Below are 10,603 nucleotides of genomic sequence, written 5' to 3' on the forward strand. Positions count from 1 at the left end.
TCAATATATTGTCCGACATTGATAGAGTGTTCAGCATATGCTGCAATGACGTGCACACATAGATAATGAAGTGTCTGGAATTCTTCACAGTCGCATCGCCTGTTTAGGAGATCAACTCCGTATGACCTAGGCAGGATACTTGGTCGAAAATCGATGGTCTTTGTCACTCGAAACGTTTCATAATGTCGAGAATATAATTGAACATTCATGGTTCTCACTTTTTGTCTGTTGATCGCCATTGCCTTCCTAACATGCTCGATGTGCACGAACCCCACATTCATTTGATCTACTTGTTTGAGCCCCATTTTTTGCATTAGTGTGGCCAACTGATGGAAAGTCGCTGAGAATACAAATGTAATTAGGGGATGTCGTGTATGCTTAAATACAGTGTTAACACCCTCCGCTAGATTGGTGGTCATATGACCATATCTCGAACCGTTATCAAAACTTAGAGCCCATTATCGGGGCTCCATACTCCCAAACCACGGATTTTTGAATTCCCCATCCTCATAACTTATCTTTACCAATCCGTATTTTTGAATTCCTTGTGGAAATTCACCGCAATATGCCTGATATAGTACACAGATCTTTACGTAACACCCGAACGCTTGACTGCGGCAACTAGCCCCTTTGATCTATCCAAAATGATGCAAACGTTATCTTGACTGACAACATATCTTCGCAAGTCCTCCACGAACAACTATCAAGACTCTAAGTTCTCTCCTTCGATGATGGGAAAGGCTATCAATAGAATGTTTTTGTTCCCATCTTGTGTAACCAAAATGAGAAGGATCTTCGTATATTTCCCATACAGCCAAGTGTCATCTACCTGCACAAGTGGCTTACAGTGGAAAAAGGTTTGAAAGTTGGGACCGAATGTCTAAAACATTCGGTGAAAGTTCTTTTCCCCGGATGTAGTTGGTTGTCCCGGTCATGATAAGGTAACATTTGCAACTCAATAACAGTCCTTGGAACATACTCTCACATTGCGGCAATCCACCATTGGAGTTCATCATACGAAGCATCCCAATCTTCGTACAACTGATCCATGGCCATCTATTTAGCCAACCATGCCTTCTGGTATGAAACTCGGTAGTGGAACCATTTTTGCATTTCGGTAATCAGCGAAAATACAACAATAGTGGGGTCATCTTTAACCATTGCTAATATGCAACTGTAGATGGTTTTTGAGTCAAGCTTCTAGTGGTCCTACGTCATACGAGCAGAAGTGCATGTATGAGGCCCAACAAATTATCGTATCTCCTACTGTTGTGACCTCTAGATAAATGCAGCTCGTATCTGCCACTTGCACCCTTCTGTCAACTTCCAACACTCACCAACATAGATCGTCGGTTTAGAGTTAGCCACCCTGTAGTTGACAAAAACCTTTAAACTATAGTGCTTGTTGGTATCGACGCACTCATTTTTGCTCACAAATCTTTGACCCACGAACAACTCTTCCAATTCAAGATCTTCTTCAGCAGGTATGGTGTCCAGGTACTAAGGGAACTCGAAAGCATACGTCGCATCGGGATCGACGATCGACATATAGGCCCAGGATCATTGCGTATAACGATGCCATGACTCGAGTTTCTAATCGAAAATGCATGATCATTTTCACCAACCAATAATTCATTGTCAATACCGTCTGGGACATCATCTAAATTTGGGTCACTAAAATCTTCACATTTGTGATCATAACTATCATTATTATCGGATCTATCTTCACCAAGCGCATCGATTTCAATAACGACTGGATTTATCTGTAATCCACAACTCAACTCCATATTGTTGACTTAACTGTGTTACATTTTCAACAAGCTCCGCATCTTCTAGCTCAACAAATAACTGAATCGATTTAGTGTTCAACCTCCCTAGTAGGCAATACAATACGACCATTGTCTCAACGTCATCATTGTCTAGTTCCACCTCAGTAAATTCGATAGGATTTGACGAAACTAAAAATTTGTAGGACAATTTTGTCATTCTCCTTCCACAACGCTGGGAAATTGTAACACTCTTAACTCATATTCGTCGCTGAAATAGGGTTTCAAAGCATTATCGAATAAATATAATCTAAATAATTCATTTCAAAACATTTCAATAATCATAATATAATTCATCATGGACATGCATAACGTCCCTCATTCAAGCCTTCGAGGCCTAAAAATCACTTTAGAAACTATTTGAGATTAATTCGGGAACATTTGAAAATTTTAGGAAAAAGTTAGAAAAATTTAACTGCAGGGGTCATATGGCCGTGTGGGCAGACCGTGTGGGCGCTAGAAGTAGGGACACACGATCGTGTCCCCAGTCCGTGTCCGTGCCCGTATAACTCTCTGACTTGGGTTACACGGCTAAGCCACACGCTCATGTGCCAGGCCGTGTAACTCTCGAAATTGCCTCGCATGCCCGTGTGTTTGTCGTGTGGACCTAAATTGTGCATTAAACCACAAGTTTACCATTTCCTACTTGCTTGGGCATTAAACAACTCAAAAATCATTAGTTTAACATATTCAAAACACGATTAAACACACTCAAAACATGCCAAAACAATCATCCTAGGTGCCTAACCAAATCACCCTCATTGGTACCACATTTATATCATCAAAACATATCATCAATACATCATTCAAATCAAAGTTCCAAACATACCAAAATCACTCCATTTAGCCTAGTTCATAACCATCTAAACATCATTAGTAAATTCACATACACCTAAAAATCTTAGGTTCAAAACAACATGTCCAAATTATGGCTTCAAACACAACATGTGTTTATATACATATCAACCAATATTATACTCAAACTCAACTACATAACATATACCAAATTCATTAAAAACCCAAACACATTCTAGGTACATGCCATTACAAAAGATAAACATCACCACATTTGAGATCGGGATCGTTGTTGGATATTGAGTCAGCGATCAAAAGAGAAGTACCTAACTTGCGCATAGAAAACAAAACCATACGCTGAGTAAAACTCAGTAATATTTCTATAATCCGAACATTTAAATACAAGAGAACACAAAATGCACAATTGAATTATAAACACATATTATTGTCTAAGATCGCAACTACTATATACTAACATTTTGAGTTCATACATAGTAGCATATCATTTCATGCTATATTCAATTTACACATGCTATCATATTTAATTTGTTTAACAAATGTCCCAATTCACACCACTTGCTATATAAATAAATTTTCACATATCAAATCACATTTGTTTATACATTAGCATTATCCATTCAATATTCCATTCATGAGGACATAGCTCATGTATTTCATTTAATCACAACATATCTCATTTTTCATGTTTCAATTCACTATCTCATTTCCAATTCACATACAATACCATTCAATATCGATTATAAAACTTTATTATTTAATTACCCCCATTAACACGACTCGGACTCAGATTGATACACGGATCCAACCAACACACCAGTTTGACACTCAGTGCTTCATCGGATAAATCTGAAGTAATAACTGTGCTTAATGCTATATAAATTGACACCCAATGTCTCATCGGTTAAACTGAAGCAAATTGGCACCCAGTGCCTCATCGACTTTAAGTCGAAGAAATCCCTAAACTCTTCCTATCCTATGGCATGTCATCTATATCCGACTCAACCCGATACAGTTAATAGTGTTTAATTTCACATTTCAAATACAACCAATATCCAATTCTCATATTTGCACAAATATTCATTTCAATTCAATTAATCAATACATTCATAATGTCTATACCAATTCAATCCACTTCAATCAACTATCAAAATGTCAAATACTCACCTCAATCACTTACCATATGCATTAAATCGAATTACAATAATTAACAACTAGGTTCGGATTTATAGAAATACAAATCGTGGATTCCGAACTATTCGACGTCGATTTTATCCTTCCCCTTTTTAGTTGAGGATTTCGATACAATGTTAGCTACGGAATTAAAACAATTAAAATACATCAATACAGCACAATTCAAATTCACATTGAATATTTCAATTTTTACTCAATATTTGCCTAAATTCTAATTTAGTCCTTAAACCGAGACTAATTTTTATTCTTCACATTTAATCCTATATTTTTATACTAATTTCACTTTAAGCTAAATTTAGCTCCCTATTTTCAATTAAACCCATAAATTTTGAATTTTTTTACAATTTAGTCCCTATTACTCAAAATTTACAATTTGTTCTACAATTTAATCCTTTCCCATTTCTACCTTAAAAATCTATCAATTTAATCATTAATACTAAAACTATTAAACATTAACAACATTTAAAATATTAATCAATACTAAAATTTCAATATGGGTCGGGTAGTACTTAACACCAAAATTTCAAAAATATAAAAATTACAAGAAAAAAAACTAAATTAACTAACCAATTGAACTTGGAAAATTTTAGAACCCTAAGCCGTGCGTGGTTCTTCCTTTCTCCCTTTCTTTTCTTTTTTCTTTCTTAATTTTGCATGTTTCCACTTACTATACTATTATTATAATTATTATCATTATAACTATTATTATATAACTATTATCATTATTATATAATACATATATATATATATATATATATTCATTTAGTTATCAAAAAACTTCTTAATATTATAATACATATAACATATGCCGTCCACTACATTAAGTAAACGTATATTTACTATATTAGTCCTTTAATAAATTTTAATTTTATAAATCCACTTCTAATACTTATACAATTTGATCCCTACACTTAATCAACTTATAATTCAAGCATATTCACTTCACCGGAACCTAATTAACTGCACAACTAGCTTAGTAAATATTTATTAAAAATATTTACGAGTCTGATTTATGAAAACAGAGTCCCGAGAATGCACTTTTTGACACCCCTGACTATAGGGTCGTTACAGAAATTTTTTCATTGACATTCTCTTTCATATCACCGATGGACACATTCCTATTGAATCTCATACTAATTTTTTGATGAGTTTCAAAAATACAACCAATTGTTGTTTTTAAAATAACACCATCGAAATGAATTGCTGCAAAAAATTGATTTTTTTTTTTGAAATTGAAAAATAGAACAAAAAAACTTAATAAATTAACAATAAAAAAATGATTAAACTAAGCCATATGAAACAAAATAAATTGTCATATAAAACAATTAAAGTGTTTGTTTTTTTATTAAACTTAATTGACGAGGGAGAGGAGGAGCTTCAAAACTAAACTACAATTGAATAGAGTGAAGAGCTTCAAAAGATTTTTTGAAACAGCAATGGATGTGTTGGGGTTGGGAGACCAAACCACCCCCTTTTATAAAAAAATAATAATTTTTTTTAAAAAAATTTAGTTGAAAATGAAAAAAAATTAGTGTTTTAATTTTTTCGGGTATTAAAACACGAGCTTGTGACCACATCAGCAACCTAACGGCTAACGCGGATGTGACCCTTCGATCACAGGCTCGTGTTTTTAATACCCAAAAAGAATTTAAAACACTAACTTTTTTTTTTGTTTCAACTTAAAAAAATTTTAAAAACTTTTTAGATGTCGCCTAACACATCGGCGACAACAATAAATTTTTTTTATTTTTATTTTTCTGTATACTGTTTAAAAAACTCGTATTTTTTGTTCTAAATACTGGTGTCGCTGATGTGTCAGGCGGCACAAAAAATAAAATGGTGCCACCGCCTGTATTGCACTGTTGATTTTGCCTATTCTCATAAATATTATTCTTGATATCCTATTTTCGTATATATTTATTTTATATTATTCATGTAAAAAACCCAAAAGAATCTCAATCACACCTCCATTATATAATTTAAACTAAATAAATTTGTAATTTATACTTTATTTTATTACTAAAAGTTGAGTTTTGATTTTATTTATTTATCTTAATTGTGTACTAATTACATTTTTTTAAATAAACAAGAGTATTGATAACTACAAAAATTTGCAGTAACTTGTGAATGTTAGTTTTTGTGAAGAATATATCAAACTATTTATGATCTTTTGTTTTAATATTACAAAAATAATTACATATCATGTAAATTTCAATTCTATATATCAATATCAATATCAATATCAAGTATTTAGTGCTGTACTGATGAGTATGTTATTTTTTTATTAGTACCGGCACATATTGGTATCAATCTGTTTCAATGTACTATTTTAGATTTATCGTTATTTTTTGAAAAAAAACATTTGATATATATAAAATATTTACAAATAACAAATAATAAATAAATAAATTTAAAATTTAAAATATTCGTTAATTATATAAAATATTAATAACCTTCTCAAATACAATCCATCATTAAACAAACTCAAAATAAATGAGTAAAAAATATTCCATAAACTAAACAATAAGATTATCCGGCATACAACCATCCATAATTTAACAAATACAAAAAAATAATAATAAGATTACCTCATAGTATGCATACGTATATGTAAAATTGAAGACTCATGCCTATTGATTGCACAAACTCGAATATAAGTACTTAAAGACTTAAGGCAATTGGAAACACTGAAATATATAGATTTTTTTGGTACCTTCTAAGCATTAATTCATACAAATTTCAAGTATTTTCTATCGAATTTTGTGCTTACGTTAGAAAATAATTAAATTAAACATGATTTAAGACACGTCTTGAATTTTAATTATTTTGATATTAAAGTTACGTAATTTTGCCAATTTTGAGCAGCTTTGCGCAATATTGCTGGGGCATCTTCGAAGTTTTAGCTGATTAATTAACAGCTACGGACGCCCGAAAAAAAACTTAATTTTGGACTCGTACAATGCAATTGGCCCAGCTCTCAATTATGGTGATTTAATTGGACAACTTTATGTAGAGAATGGGGCCCAAAAAGGTCAACTTGAAGGGAACTGACCCAAAAGAGAGAGAGCAGCCCAAGTCGACCCAATTTGCTGCCCAAATCAGCTATTTTAAGCTGAAACAGCTAATTTAAACAACTGCAAAACCCCTCCACTTCTTAAGCTTTCACATTCAAGCATCTAGCTAATTATGGCAAAACCACCCAACCCCTTTCTCCACAATATATGGCCGGAGAAGTTCAAGGGTCCTAAATGCGATTTTTAGCCATCACCAACTAGTATAAATAGGACCCTTATTTGCCTTTCAAAGCATCCCATTCATTCTTCCTTTTCTCTCTTTTCCATACCCTTTTTCTTCCTCTTGAGAAAGAGTTTGTGAGGCCTTGAGAGTAGCCATAATTTGGCTATATTGAGGGTGCTTGGCTTAGTTGCGACAGCAAGACAGAAGATTCAAGGTGGGAGCAAGCAATTTATGCCTCGGGAACATCCATAATTGACTAGAGTTTCTTCTTCCCTTTTAATTTTTGTTCTTGTTCAATTCATAAACATGATTTCAACTAAGTTTTTTTCTTTCTAATATAATCATGATTACTTAAATTTGTTAGTGTTAGAATGATCTGTTTTTCATAGATTACTTTATTCAATTCTGTTAATAGTTGTTTTGTGCTTTTAATCAATTTATTCATGTAAGTAAAATCACCATTCAATTTCTTATGTATGTTTAATGTAAAAGAGATTTATAAATTAATTAATTAATTAATCTTAACCAGATTTTACTTAATCGACACACTTCTTGCATGGTGTAATGTTTAATTATGTATGGATTGAATTTGTAATAATACCAAAATTATTATTACCTTACATAACCTTGTAATATGTTTAGCTTATGAATTCTAAGTCTATTAAACATAGGTTTAATAATTAATTAAGCTAAATATTTTACTAATTTTGATTAGGGTTAATAAATGATCAATTTAGTTATGGAATTTGCATAACATCTTTAAACAGTTAGAAGGACGATTGTTCTAACAGAAGCATGCTAATTGTGATAAACTCTTCAAGACTTGCATTTTTTGTGTTCATTTTAATTTTATAATTTTCAGCATATTACATTTGATAGCTAATTCGCTTTTATTTATTTGCACCACACTTTCAACTTTAAAGAGTGTTTAACAGTTCCTGTCTTGTCACGACTGTATACACTTGCACATTTCTATCGTTCCAACAACCACTTTAACCAGCAATACCAATTCCTCATTCATGTTGAAGTAATGATTTTTAAGTTAGCAATTTAATAGTAAAATTTAAAAGTTTTTGAATAAATTAGTTTCTCCATTTATGTAAATTAAGAGAATCAAATTTTAAGAAGCTATATATATATATTGAAATTGATAAAATAGAGAGATGAAATATAAAAGTATACATTATATTTAACTTTGTTTTCCACATTGGTTGCTTCCTTAATCATGATTTCCATTTCTAGTGCCAACTGGATTACCCTTAATTAAATATTGCTTATTGCTTTTTAAAGGGAAATCATGACAGTGGTTGGATGGGCCCTTTTGTTTAAAAAGTTAAGATAAAATTCATTAGGGTTAAAACAAAATTAATAAAGGGGTACAGTACAAATTTATTACTTAATCTTACGTGACTGAAATAAATTTAGCGGTTAAATTTGTTATTAGTGATCATTTTCAATCCATATACTTTTCGATTCAGTCCTTATTAAATAGTAGTTGTTAAATTCATTAGATTATGGTATTTCCAAAATCTAATGTGGCAAATATATTATTACACATGTAATCACAAAAAAGTCAGATAATGGATTTAATGGCTATCGTAAGCATTAAGATTAAAATTTTGAAATTCGAAATTAAAATCTAGGGGCTAAAGTTGATTAAATTAAAGTACAAGAATTAAATGCACAACTTAAAAAAATGCACAAGGACTAACTGAAAATTTTGACCAAATTTAGCAAATTTTAATCCGTGTAACTTTATCATTTTATATTTTTGTAGAGCATACTGTTCATTTTAAATGCATAAAGAAATATAATATAAGTTATATTAGTAAATTAGCCCCTAAACTACACTTCAATTTTACCTTGGTCCTTAAAGATTTTTTGTCTACTTAAATTATCAAATTTGTCCAATTTCATCCAAAACGAATATGTTTTCCCATAAAAGCACACCAGGTGTCATGTCCTTACAGGCTGCTATTGTTTTTGTTTTTGGTAAACTAGGATAAAATTAATAATTGAGGTGCCACTAAAGAGTAATCCGAATTTAGGGACCAATTTATGAATAAAACCATAATATGAGGTCATTCCTTCAATCACGGGAGGGAATGAAAGACATAAAAGAAAGGAAGTAAACCTTATTGGAAATATAAAGTATCAAATCAAAGATTGTCCTTTGCCTTTTTATCCCAAGCCCCACTCATTTTTCGTCAACGGCTCTATTTGCCTTTATTTAATTACTTATATATTAATTTTCCAATCAAAAGTAGACAACATTGAAGAGCCAAATGTTGGTTTTTCAGGATTTCTTTGGGAAATGAGTATTGTCATTAGGGGTTTTTTTAATTAATTAATCTAAATTAGTAGTTTTTACCTTTTTAATTCTCATTCCTTAAAAATAAAAATAAATCAACTCTTGATTTTTCCCCAACATTAATATTTTATTAAAAATTTAAAGACAAAAACTTAATTTAGAAAAAACACAAACATCCTGTATTTTAATTTGGGTATAGATTAATATTTGTATTTTAAAAATACCATCCTATTATTAGTGGTTTCAAATAAAAAGATATTAGCACTCTTTTTTTTTTAAAATTTTATAAGTGATTTTATGCCATATACATAAACTTTGATCCAATGTGTAATATCACACGTGAACTTTAATTTTGTGCAATTTTATACTTTAAATTTTGATTCAATTTTCACAAATCATTTACAATATTATCGAATTAGCACCATTTTACATTGATATATTACATAATTAAAGAATTATATTATTCCAATGTGAAAATAAATGTATGTATTTATTTTTTAAAACGTGTACAATTGAATTAAAATTAAAATTTTATGTATACATATAAAAATCAATTCAAATCAAAATTCATGTATCAAATACACGTCGTACCAAATCTCATATATAAATTTGACATCTATCCTGATTTTAATTATAATTGATTAGTAAATCAATTATAAATAATAAACACCAGGGAATGGCCTTGAGCCTTAGATTATTGGTATAATGCCATTTTTAGTCCTTTTACTTATAAAATATTAAATTTAAGTCTTAAAAAAAAGTTTACCTTTGGCTCCCCAAACTAATAAAATTTTATTTTAACTTCAATAACAAATTCCTAGCTTTGTCCACGATAAACACCAAATCATACACTTACTAATTATCAATGGTGAAAAAAACTCTGTTGAGTGTATATAATTTCTTTTAAATGGAATAATAATTTTTAAAAATTAGTAATTTAAATGGTCATTGAACTTTTTAAAAGTTTTCATTTAAGTTACTAAACTATTAAAAGCATTATTATATGGCCTTCTCTGTTCATACCACTTGCACCAATTGAAAGCTTCCATTCCCTTTCTTTTCTACAGTTTAGTTTTTTTTTTCATAAAACAACTTTGAATGTCATGAATCTATGAACCAAAATCCAAACAAACTTCTTCTCTGATCTTCAGCATTGATCGTCATATCGACTTGGATCTAAGATATATTCTTCTACTTGTCAATGGGTATTGATCGACCGTAC

The sequence above is a fragment of the Gossypium hirsutum genome, chromosome D08 (assembly GCF_007990345.1).
Source record: "Gossypium hirsutum isolate 1008001.06 chromosome D08, Gossypium_hirsutum_v2.1, whole genome shotgun sequence".
Taxonomy (NCBI): domain Eukaryota; kingdom Viridiplantae; phylum Streptophyta; class Magnoliopsida; order Malvales; family Malvaceae; genus Gossypium; species Gossypium hirsutum.